Below are 12,650 nucleotides of genomic sequence, written 5' to 3'. Positions count from 1 at the left end.
CAGTACGTGCAGTTCCTCTTGTGATGCCTCATCTTCAAAATCCACGATAAGGTCTGTACAATGCCCCTCACTGACGGCCGGTTTCTGGACACACTACTCACACATTTGTAAGCGAGATCAGCTACATTCGCCAGCTGTTCTGTGTTGAACTTTCCGTCGAGGTGAGAATCCATAATCACTTGCCACCGGAGTCTATCCTCCGTGTTGATGGCAGCCTAGAATGTAAACATTCATTGTTTATCAACATCATCAACCAAACCATAAACTACATCAACATGAAATCATCACTCAGTAAAAGTATTCCATTGAAGTGTACAAGACAATGAGCTTACTTGCAGGATTCGTCATGAAAACTAGCAGCAAGGTTCGTCTCTTCTCTTAGATTCGTAATAGTTCTCACTTTCAATAGGACTAGTACTATATGAACATGGTAATCTGAGAAGAGGGACCAAGCTATATTTATTGTCTAAAATGATAGCCGCCCCTCCTATCGGGGCAACAGTTACATGTCAGTTTTTAGAGTTTGAAACCAACTTTAATTCAAAAGTGAGTTCTATTGTTTCCCTCCTCCGTAATTTATCATAATTAAATTACCACAAGTCCAATATTAATATAAGTCCATTTGTTTTCTTGACATACTCTAAACTATGGTTTTATTATTACTCACATCATGGAAAAATTCTAACATTCTCCCACATGAGTATAATTAAACCATACACAACATATATGTTCAAGCAAACGAAGGTGATCACTAACTTTTATTAATCATAATGACTTTTACAATCATCCACAATAACTCATCAGTTGAACTCAAGAAAACTTCATACATAATACATCATATGAGTACCCAGAATTACAAACTGATCAAACCAAGCGAAAGCATCGTAAATTGGAGAGCTTCAGTAGAGCTAAATGGTACCAGTATTCCTCCCACATTCTATTGGTCCTCTCGATACCTTTATGTATCCTTCGTTATTTCTGCATTACGTAACATTCCATGAAGCACATGAAATAACCAAAAATGCAAATTACATATAAGAAATGCTATCTGAAGCTATACCAAACAACATAGCTTTATAAACATCAAATCATCAATATAAATAAAGTTATCATACCTTACTCCCACATTCAAACATTATCAAGACATCCTTGCAAACCCATATTAGTTACATGTTGTTGGAAAGCTGTCACATGTAAGGCCTTTGTCAATGGGTCTGCAATCATGTTGAACGTCCTGTTCTATCTCGATTACTTTCTCCCTAACCTTGTCTTGAACTTTCAAATATTTGATGTCCATGAGCCTTGATGCCTCTGATCTTCTATTGTTTTTAGCAAAGAAAACAGTTGCAGCATTGTCACAATAGATCTTCAAAGGCTTTTCAATGCTCCTTACAACCTCCATTTCACGAATTAAGTTTCTTAGCCAATTACTTTGCTTCATTGCCTCGAAACAACCAATGTAAACATAGCCCTTGTAGTTTGCTTCGTACTCCTCCATAAGACTGCTCCTCCACACATCATAAAAATATATCCACTTGTTGACATCCTATCATCCACACAACCACCTAAGTCGGCATCAATGTAGCATACCACTTCCAGATTTTCTACTCTATGAAACCCCAAAACATAATCTTGAGTTTTCTTCAAATACCTTAGAACTTTTTTTCCTGCATTCCAATGTGCCACACCAGGATTCGATTGAAATATCCCTAAGACACTCACTAATGAAGCATAAGGCTTACTTTTCTAGTCTAGTGCATACTTGTGCATACATCACACTTCCCACTAATGAAGCATAAGGCTTACTTTTCATGTCTTCAATCTCAAGGTTTGTAACTGGACACTGAGCCAAGGAAAGTTTATCTCCTTTGCCTATAGGTACATTACCATTGCTGCAATTTGCCATGTTGACTCTTTTAAGAACTTTGTCAATATAGTTCTTTTAAGAAAGACCAATGGTTCTCCTTGACATATTCCTCACAATTTCAATGCCCAAAACAAAGTGTGCTTTACCCAAATCCCCGTTTCTGAGCCCAAATCCCCGTTTCTGAGCCCAAATCCCCGTTTCTGAGCAGACAGTCAGAGGAAAATACACTTCAGGCCCCATGCAGGCTCCCCGTCCCTGTGCTAATAGCCAGAGGAAACACACTCCAGGCCCTATGCCAACACCAAACTGTCGCCTGGGACGGACCAGAATCTATCCCTACGTCCCATAGCAGAATAAGGACCACTAGGTAAGTACAAAATCATTGAACATACATATATTGAAAAGCAACTTCATAGTATAAAGTCATCAATCATCACTACTATAAAGAGGTTTTCTAAACATGTTCTAAATATCATATCGTCATCCATCAGATATTCTATTAGAATACGGGTTATAGGAAAAATAGTAATAATTCTAAATAGCTTTAGTAAACATGTTATCTCACAAAATGTTTCATAAAACATAGTCATCAAATCACGCTTTTCATGTATGCATTTCTACTATCAAAACATGCATTTTTAGAGGGGGTCCACTCACAGTACTTAGCTACCGAAGAGCCACGCAACTAGCGAAGATGAAAACGTCATAATTAATTGCCCCTAAGCACATAAATGGTACATTTAGTCAAACTCTACTCAAACGATTTACCTTAGGAAAAAGGACATTGGAAAAGGTTTCAGGACATCGAAATTAGCCTAGGAGGGGTCCCGCATGAAAACTCAAAAAGTCAACGGTTAAGGTCAACGTTGACCGGTTAAGGTCAACGCTGACCGTTGATAGGTCAATGGTCAGACCAGGTCAAAGTCAACAGATCCGGGTCAAGGGTATTGGGTTGGATCGGGTAGGGTTAAAGGGTTTGGACTTGGGTTTGGGTTCTGATGAGTTTGGGTTTTAAAAGGGATTGGGCTTGGGTCACAAAGGCCCAAGGTTTTGGTTTAAAAGGGACTTGGGTTCTCATGGGTTTGGAACCTGGGCTGGGCCTAAGGCTTGGGTTCGGCCCTAAATGCTTGGCCCAAGGGCTTGGGTAAAATGGTTGTGTAACTCGGCCCAAAGGCCTGGGTTAAGGGTGGTTTTCAGGCCACCCTTTGGCCGGTTTCTGGGTTGATTTTCCAAGGCTCATAACTTAATCGTTACTCAAAGAAATCGAGTGAAACAAAAATGAAAGTTGTAGTACTCAGCGAGACGAAGAGATTGATACCTTGCACACCAACCAACTTGCAGTGGTTTGGCTGAAAATTTCCTCGAAAAGGACGGTGCTCGTAAAAAAATTTAGAAACGCTACTCCAAGCTATTTCTGCGATTCAAACGTATACACAACTTACAACAAGCTTCGATCTAACCCTAAAACACACCCCAAGGGTTTTTAGAAGCTTACTAACGTCGGAAAAATACGAAACACGATGGAAAATATGATGAACAGTATCGACCGAAAGGAAGAGAAGGCTTTGTGGTGTTCTTTCTTTGAATCCTAGTTTGTAGGGGTGATGGTGATGGTGATGGTGTTTTGTTGTTGTTGCGATGGTTGATGATGAGGGAGATGAGGGTGTGCAGGAAGGGAGAACATAGGTGAGAATGAGAGAGAGAGTGTGTGACTTCAACGATTTGGAGATCCTAACGAGGGAGTCTCGAGGGTGATGAGTTCGTCGGGGCCGCGAATGATGGGTGCTCTGCGTGCATTTGTATGTTGTTCGAGAGAGAGATGAGAGAACGAAGGTGAGAGTTGAAAGAGAGAACTCGGAGAAAGAAGAGAAAAGACGAGAGAGATCTCAGGGTGAGGGGACCGGGGACGAACAAATCAGGGGTAGGCCTCTTGGGCGCACCATTTAAGACCCAAAAACCAATTTTAATATCCCAAAACTTAGTGAAAATACAAACATACCTTTTTTGTTCAGTAAATCCTAGGACGGGTTGTTACAAACGACAATAGGTAACCCTAATACAATTGGGGGTAGCCAAAGCCCAAACAAAAAAGGGGAGAACAATAAAAAATAAAAAATAAAAAAAAATAAAAAATAAAAATAAAAAAAACTAACATCTTATCTTGCACAGGCAGAAATACGACTATATTGTCAACACAACCACCATGCCAACTGCCACAAGGGTAGCTGTCCCAAGAAAACCAACTTCGCATTGAATTCAGCGAAGGTATCAGATCATAAAATTTTTCAACCCACAATAAAGAGATCTCCCCAACCAAATTTCGCCACCAAAACCGCCACATTGGATAGGAGTCACCAGATTAGAACCACCAACACTAGCCCCAACAAGTAGAGCTAAAAACCAAAACAAAAAGGGAGGGGATGGGGCTAATGGGGCATCTAAAACACATTCACTTTGGGCTAGGCCGCAACACGCTTGACCCGAATTTTCTGGCATGCCAGTCGGGAGTTGATAAGCTTATATTTATATATATTTTATATCAAATTCACTTGTCTTTTCTTAGTTAGTTCCTTATATTTTTGAGCTATTTACTTTGTTTTTTTGTTTGTAGGATTTATCAAGCAAAGAAAAGAAAAATAGCACAAGTGGAATTTTAAGTAACAAATTCGTCAAAACTGCCTGTGCAAGTCAGCTGACTTTGGAAGCAAGTTGCGGACAGCTCAGAATGAATTAGAGAATAACCTTACATGCTTGGAAAGCTACGGATGTATATTTTCTGGAGCATTTCGCGGATTGTTAATATCATTTTTCTAGAAGAAGTTATGGCTGTTTTAATACTAAAAGGTTCCCAAGAGGCTGAGCAGTTTGTAACTGGCAAGAAAGCATTGAAAGCAATAGATCCAATAAAACTAACAGCCAAAACTGATGCAGCCAAGAACAAGCCAGCTAACACCTATTCAAATATAAGAGGAAATGGAAAATTAAGTGAGAGTAATGGGCATAAAGGCTGCCCAAAAAGTTACATTTGTTTTAGCATTTCCTCTCACTTATTGTCATCACTAAATGACTATTAGTGGGTGAGTTAAGGAGAAGAAAATGATACAAAAAGAATTGGTTTAAAAGCAGCTTTGGGGAAGGGAGGAAAGGGGGGAAGCCTTAGTCGATTTCTTTCGGTTCTATTTTCTCAAACTCATGTCTATCTTTTGTTTTAACTTAAGGATTGTGTAACCAAATTTTTAGTAGTTAGGGACTGTTTTGAAGCCCCAAATATGATTGCAAGTTTGTTATAACATTTCGTTTGAATTACTTTTATGAATGGATGAAAATTGGTTCATTATTTGTCTCATTGATGAATTCTTTATGTGTTTTCTACGGATGCATACTTAGTAAGCATATCTAGGATTCTAATGCTATGAATATGTGTGTGTCTGCCCTTATCAAATGAGGACCTACATATGTTCTAGGGTAGTACTTGTTAATTGCGATTAACATGTGAACCAATTTCTAGGATAAGTAAGACAACGCTAGTACTTACGATGCCTTGTGATGACTCAAACTCTTTTCATTCTTAATGATTTCTACTTGTTAAATCTATGAACACACCATTCTAGATTGCATGTTAAGGACTAAGTTAAGTTGAAAACGCCATTCTCTTAACATACTACATAAGAAAGAGTAATAGGTTGAGTTCTAACATTGAGCCAACTTGAGCATCTTCATTTGGAAATAGAAGGAATTTGAATGAAACATAACATTTTTGCATGATTATTTGGTGGTGGATAGCAATTCCCCTAACTCATTTTTCTTAATTTGCAAACTACTTTTTGTCCTGTTTTTTTGGATTTAATTTAAACAGCAAATCAACTCCAAAAATCCCAAAAATTTGTGTAAGTGTAGCTCTGTGTGTCTAGTATCTGCATATAAAATTCCGTAGACTTTAGATAAGTGTAAGTTAGTCTACTAATTATTTTTCGGTGGCTGGTTAGTAGGGACAACAACCCAGTTTTTGTGACATTTTAAGTAGTTAGATAAAACAATCTTCTGCGGGAAAGACCCTTATTTTCATATGCTACAATTGACAAATCTTAGTGTTAATAAGGAAAATCAATAGAACATTTGTGTGCTACTTTGTAGTATGCTTTTAATTATATCAAGAATGGAGCTATTAAGGGAGGGTTTAGATCTGATAGCCAAAACAGGTGAGTCCCTTCTAGCTTTGGGCAAAGGTTGTGGAAGGGATGGTATGTGAGAATGAGGAGTAAATGAAGAAAATCAAAGATGATGAGTGTTTGGAGTTGAAAGAGGAAGACAACGTTTAGGGAAAATGACTGAAGCAATCAAAACAAAGAAGATTTCTAAGGTGTTAGTAGAGCCACTTAAAGTACTTCGATTTAATTGTGTTCATCTCTACTTATAAGTAGGGTTCAAATTGTAGATAATGAGTGCAGTACAAATTATTATGACAAATCCACCGATTGTGTAACTTAGCATCAAGTCCTCCACACTTTAGGGAATAATCACAATTTATATATATATATATATAAAAAAAAAAAAAAAAAAAGAATGATCACAATTTATAACTTAGCATCAATTTCATTGGATCTCTTTACTTGTATGACTTAGATGTCTCGTATTTCTCGAAAAAGTGATTCGATTGATGGGATTTGGTATGATGCTTATGAAATTGATGAAATTGATATTCAAATATTTCTTCTTAGAATGTATTGATTTGACCCCATAAGCGGGACCACCACCCCACAGCATGTTGCCGCCAGAAGCCTGTATTTCTTTTAAGAATCTCCTAATTGTTCCCGAGTAACTAGAAAGAGATTATTTAACCAGAAAGAATTCAGTTCAGATGTAGGATACATATCCAAAAGTTTTCGCAACTTAATCATGTATGATGGAATCATCAAAGATTTGACCCTTTCGAACTCTGTCTGTAACTCACTATAGGCTCAAGAAACAAAGATAAGATGTGTACGAACGACATATCCAGCAATAAGAAGAAGGAAATGGATTGAATAGAGGAACTCCCGAACATTTGGCGATCTCAGACGTGTCGATATCAATAATGACTCATTATTTCGATGAATCATTTATTCGGACAGAAGAAGATTATGTAAACACTTACTCGAAATATCACTTATTAGATTCCATTGTGGAAGACACAATTTTTTCTGAAGAATTCGCCATGATATATCTGATCCATGCATAATATCATGAAAAATGGATACAAATTTTTGGCTACTACTTAGTATCAGTAATAGGTCTGAAAAAGTATCTAAAAATATCAAATTTACGTATTTGTATCATGTCGAAGTAAAGAACCATGGCATATATGTTTGGAATATATTCCATTTTTAGAGAGTTGAAAAAGCAATATCTCGTTGAAAGGTTCTATACATCCACCCTTTCTCAAGACGTTTCTTTGGACAAAGACCCCGTTTTTTTCTCTTTTCGAATCGTAAATATTTCTTAGAACATAGAGTGTGAATCAAACCCATGTTTGAATTGAAATTGAGATACTGATGCAAGTTCTTCCCTTATGCATCAGAGAGATTCATATCTGAAAGAGGTTGACAATAAGTTCTTTAAAAATTGACTATCTATCCCTTTGTTAGAAGTGTTCTAGAAATGTCTGCGATCGAGTAAATAGCTCTATGAACGAATGGATCGGATCGAATTGGAAAATGTAAAGATTTGTACAAGTTATCCCCTTCGTCACCATTTTGTGGAAAATCGTTTGGTATGAATATGTTAGACACTTGTAATTGGTGAAATAGCATCTCTCTCCAAAAAAGCTCTTTTTTTTTTTTTAAGTGCCGCACAAAGAAAATATTTTGTTGCGAATGAATAAGATATTGAGGAATTGTTCATACGTAAAATCATAATTATTGATACAAGCCTATTCCACATAAAAATGGAATCCTTTGTTACAATAGGAGCAGAAGTGATGTGGATTATTCAAGAATCGAAGTCGATTTGCTTTATAAAAAGAAGATATCAACGAACTTCTATGAAATGGTTTCATGGGATTCAGCCAATTGTCTTGATCGTGGGATATCATTGAGAAATAGGAATCCATGTTATCAAAAGATTTCCTGCGATTATTTCTAGTATGGAATGAGTCAATCATCCACTTTGGTATCTTATTAGACAAAAATGGTGATATTGTTCCTCCATTGATCAAGAATTTTGATTTTTGGGAAGTACCATGATCATCCAATAAAAAGGGTTTCAATTTTTTTTTTCAAATGAACGATTTGAAGACCTATTGATTCTAACAACTAATTGCAGAGTTGATCATTCGAACCTTTCAATTCATAGATGTGGATCTCGGACCTATGAATGGGGATATTCCCAAAACTCACAAAGAAAAAAGGAAGTGAGTTAGACAAAAACAGAAGAAACTTGGACAAAAAAAGAAGTAACTTGGACAAAAAGAAAGAAAGTAACTTAGACAAATATTTTTTGTTGATATCCTCAGACCAATCAAAATCAATATCAATCGAATATTGATTAATACCTAATCGATCGAACACTACTTGAAAATGAAAACAGCTCTTCTGCTCATAAATGAAATGTTCCAAATGTTCCTGTGAATTCTTGCTCCCGTTGGACCATTTGTATCTATATGCATTAGGATCTTGATTCATGGATCTCTCGGTTTGAGAAATAAAAATAAGATGATCGAACCATTTCTTCATACTCTTTTTCAAATTTGATAAATGTTAGTTGATTGTATATTTCATTATAGTTCTATGATTTAGAGTATCATTTCCTATTTGATCCCTTTGAATTCCATATTCGAAGTTGTGATCAGATCTATTCATTAAAAAGAATCAATTCAATACATTTCTTATGTACCCATAAATGCTATATTGGATTTGAATCAGATTTCAGATCAATCTATATTGATTGACTGCTTCCATTATGTTGTTGCTAGCAAATACCATTATTTTTTATTTTGGATCTTCCAAATCATTCCCACAGGAGGTCCGGACCCATTTTTATTTGATCCTTCGATAAAAAGATTTATTCTCTTCATAAAAAATAGGAGGCATAACCAATAAAGATTTCTTTTTCGATTCATCCCTGGAGTTGAATACCTCATTCAAGAATTGTTTTTGATCCAATCCAATAGAAAAGGCAAATCCCTTATGATACACCATATCCGGCTCAGTTATTGATAGAGTGAATAGATCTGCCATTTCTTGAAATCTCTCTTTTGATTCAAAATCGTGGTGTAACGTGTATCCCCCCTTTTTCGGTCATGGAATAGATGAAATAAATCAAAAAATGGATTTTTGTTCAAGAATGAAATCTTATTGGAATTGTTCATATCTAATTCATCATTTGAAACCATATCACATCTCGGATCTGATGAAATATGATGAATTGAGATGGTATTTTGTAAATACGTAATTATTTTGAATGTATTAACTATTTCTTTATTTTCCGATCACATGGAAGGGACAAAAGAAATATCTTGTTCTTTCTTCAACAATTTCTGATCTCTAGTGGACCTCTCAGTAGGATTTGAACCCAAATGAAGTTCTGACCATCTGTCAAAGAAAAAAGAACGAATGGATCTTGTAGGATTCCTAAGAAATTCTTCAATTTCTTTTGGAAGCGGATGAAGCATCTGCTTTTCACGTTCCATGAATAGCCGGGACATTGAGGAATATTCAGAAAGGCATTCAGGGAATCAGTCTGATTTTATCTCTATTTGTTTCGTTTGAAGAAAAGAATGATCCCAAAGAATCGATCTTTCTTTTAGTTGTTGAATCTCTCTTTGATTGATCAATGTGTGATATTCTGAATCCTCATTACTAATGGAATCGAAATGATCTCTAGATTGATCAGAGGATCTTTTCAATTGGCTAGAATCCATTAGTTGAACGAATATTTGACGATGCCTTCCGTAACTTGCTAAAAAATCGATTTTTGTTTAATAACCACACATTGTCTAACCAATTCTCTCTCAATATGTTCCTCAAAAAATCCAATTTGTGCAAATTCTTCCCCCACCTAAAGAAGAGATCTTGGTGGAATTGCCGCGTATGAAATTGAGCACAATTTTGCATAGCCCACTTGTTTCTCAAGAAGAGATGGGAAACATACTCAATTTCATTTGATTGAATAGTTGACCCAGCTCCTTGTTGTTTGAAGAAACCCTCCGCTTCAATTGGTATTTTTTCACAAAAAGCAAGCATGAGATAACAAATCCAGTTTTTCACTAAGATTTCGAACAGCTGTCCCAAATTCAAGTTCATTATGTTTCACCTCTTCCTCGGAGAAAAATGATTAAACAATTCCCAATCATTGATATCTTCTTTTTATAAAGCAAATCGACTTCGATTCTTGAATAATTCACACCATTTTTGCTTCTATTGTAACAAAGGATTCCTTTTTATGTGGAAAAGGCTCATATCAATAATTATGATTTTACGTATGGACAATTCCTTAATATCTTGTTCATTCGCAACAAAATATTTTCTTTGTGTGGCTGTAAAAAAAAAAAAAAAAAAAAAAAAAAAACACTTTTTTGGAGAAAGAAATTACTTCACCAATCGAGTTACAGATGTCTAAAATATTCATACCTAATGATTTTCCACAAAATGGTGATGAAAGGGATAACTTGTACAAATCTTTACTTTTTCCAATTTGATTTGATCCATTCGTTCGTAAAGCTATTTACTCGATCGTAAACATTTCTGGAACACTTCTAACAGAGGGACATATAGTCAATTTTGAAAGAACTTATTGTCAACCTCTTTTAGATATGAATTTGTCTAATTCAGAAGGGAAGAACTTGCATCAGTATCTCAATTTTAATTGAAACATGGGTTTGATTCACACTCTATGTTCTGAGAAATATTTACCATCCGAAAAGAGATAAAAACGGGGTCTTTGTCTAAATAAATGTCTTGAGAAAGGGCGGATGTATAGAACCTTTCAACGAGATAGTGCTTTTTCAACTATCTCAAAATGGAATATATTCCAAACATATATGCCATGGTTCCTTACTTCAACAGTATACAATTATCTAAATTTGATATTTTTAGATACTTTTTCAGACCTATTGTCAATACTAAGTAGCAGCCAAAATTTTGTATCCAGTTTTCATGATATTATGCATGGATTAGATATATCATGATGAATTCTTCAGAAAAAATTGTGTCTTCCACGATGGAATCTGATAAGTGATATTTCGAGTTAGTGTTTACATAATCTTCTTCTGTCCGAAGAAATGATTCATCGAAATAATGAGTCACCATTGATATCGACACATCTGAGATTGCCAAATGTTCGGGAGTTCCTCTATTCATTCTTTTTCCTTCTTCTTGTTGCTGGATATCTCGTTCGTACACATCTTTTCTTTGTTTCTCGAGCCTATAGTGAGTTACAGACAGAGTTCGAAAGGGTCAAATCTTTGATGATTCCATCATACATGATTAAGTTGCAAAAACTTCTAGATAGGTATCCTACATCTGAATTGAATTCTTTATGGTTAAAGAATCTCTTTCTAGTTGCTCAGGAACAATTAGGAGATTCTTTAGAAGAAATACGGGCTTCTGGTGACAATATGCTATAGGATGGTGGTCCCGCTTATGGGGTCAAATCAATATGTTGTAAGAAGAAATATTTGAATATCAATCTTATTGATATCATCGACTTCATAAGTATCATTCCAAATCCCATCAATCGAATCGTTTTTTTGAGAAATACGAGACATCTAAGTCATACAAGTAAAAGATCCAATGAAATTGATGCTAAGTTATAAATTGTGATCATTCCCTTTCTTCTCAAACTCGTACCCGAGGAATAATGTGTCATCGAATCCTCTGGTTTCTAATTGCATTACATCAGGTATTTTATGCAATCAATGGTACAAAGGATATGTCACAAATCAATATTAATGACAATGTCCAACTTTAGAAGAGAACGAACACGGGTGATTTATTACGTATCACTATATAAATGGTGGATATGTGTGTTAAAAAGTTAATAACTTAAAAAATAAAATTTCCCACCACTTACATAAAAACACATGATGTATCATCCGTATTTCCGTCACAATGAAATTTTTCTTCCACTTTAGTCCTTTAGAGTGTACACTTTTGTTTATCAATGGTGTGTATTTCAAGGGTCAAATAATAATTCTATAGTAATAAGATGGTCAAACAAAATACATTAATTGTCAAAAAATTAAAATGAAACACGTAACATAATTAGAGTCTACATCTAAAAAGGAACTTAATTGAGGGATCAATGTGAAATTTGCCTACAAATTGAGGAATTCGGATCCTCTTTGTAAGGATCTCATAGATCTATTCATCGTATATTATGCGGTCAATTTTCATCAGGTACTGTTTGTGTTCAATTTTAAATAACAAAATTCAAAATAATTTTTGACCGCACAATGTATGATGAACGGACACGATTCACGAATTCCCGAAATCCTCACAAATAGGATTCGGAGAGGATCCTCATTCCAAATTCAGACCCCCACTACTTTAGGAGGGTGCATTCAATTGGGAATTTGAAAGATTTCAATGAATTTATAAATCCATAGATTTTTTTGGAGCCTAATTGATTTGTAGAGATTCCATGTAAAATTTTGATTAAATTCTCTAGAAATCTCATAAGGAGATGTGAGATTTGTAGATGCTTAAAATACACTACAAAATCTCTCATATTCCCTCTAATTCCTCAACTTTTTCGAATTCTTTAAAATCAAATTCTAAATGAATACACCTGGAATGTTATAACTTAT

This window comes from the organism of the source record quoted next, unplaced genomic scaffold, assembly GCF_019419815.1.
Source record: "Pyrus x bretschneideri cultivar Hongxiangsu unplaced genomic scaffold, Pyrus_bretschneideri_v1 Contig33, whole genome shotgun sequence".
Classification (NCBI taxonomy): Eukaryota; Viridiplantae; Streptophyta; class Magnoliopsida; order Rosales; family Rosaceae; genus Pyrus; species Pyrus x bretschneideri.
The sequence above is the reverse complement of the archived record's forward strand: the minus strand, read 5'-3'. Positions refer to the sequence as shown.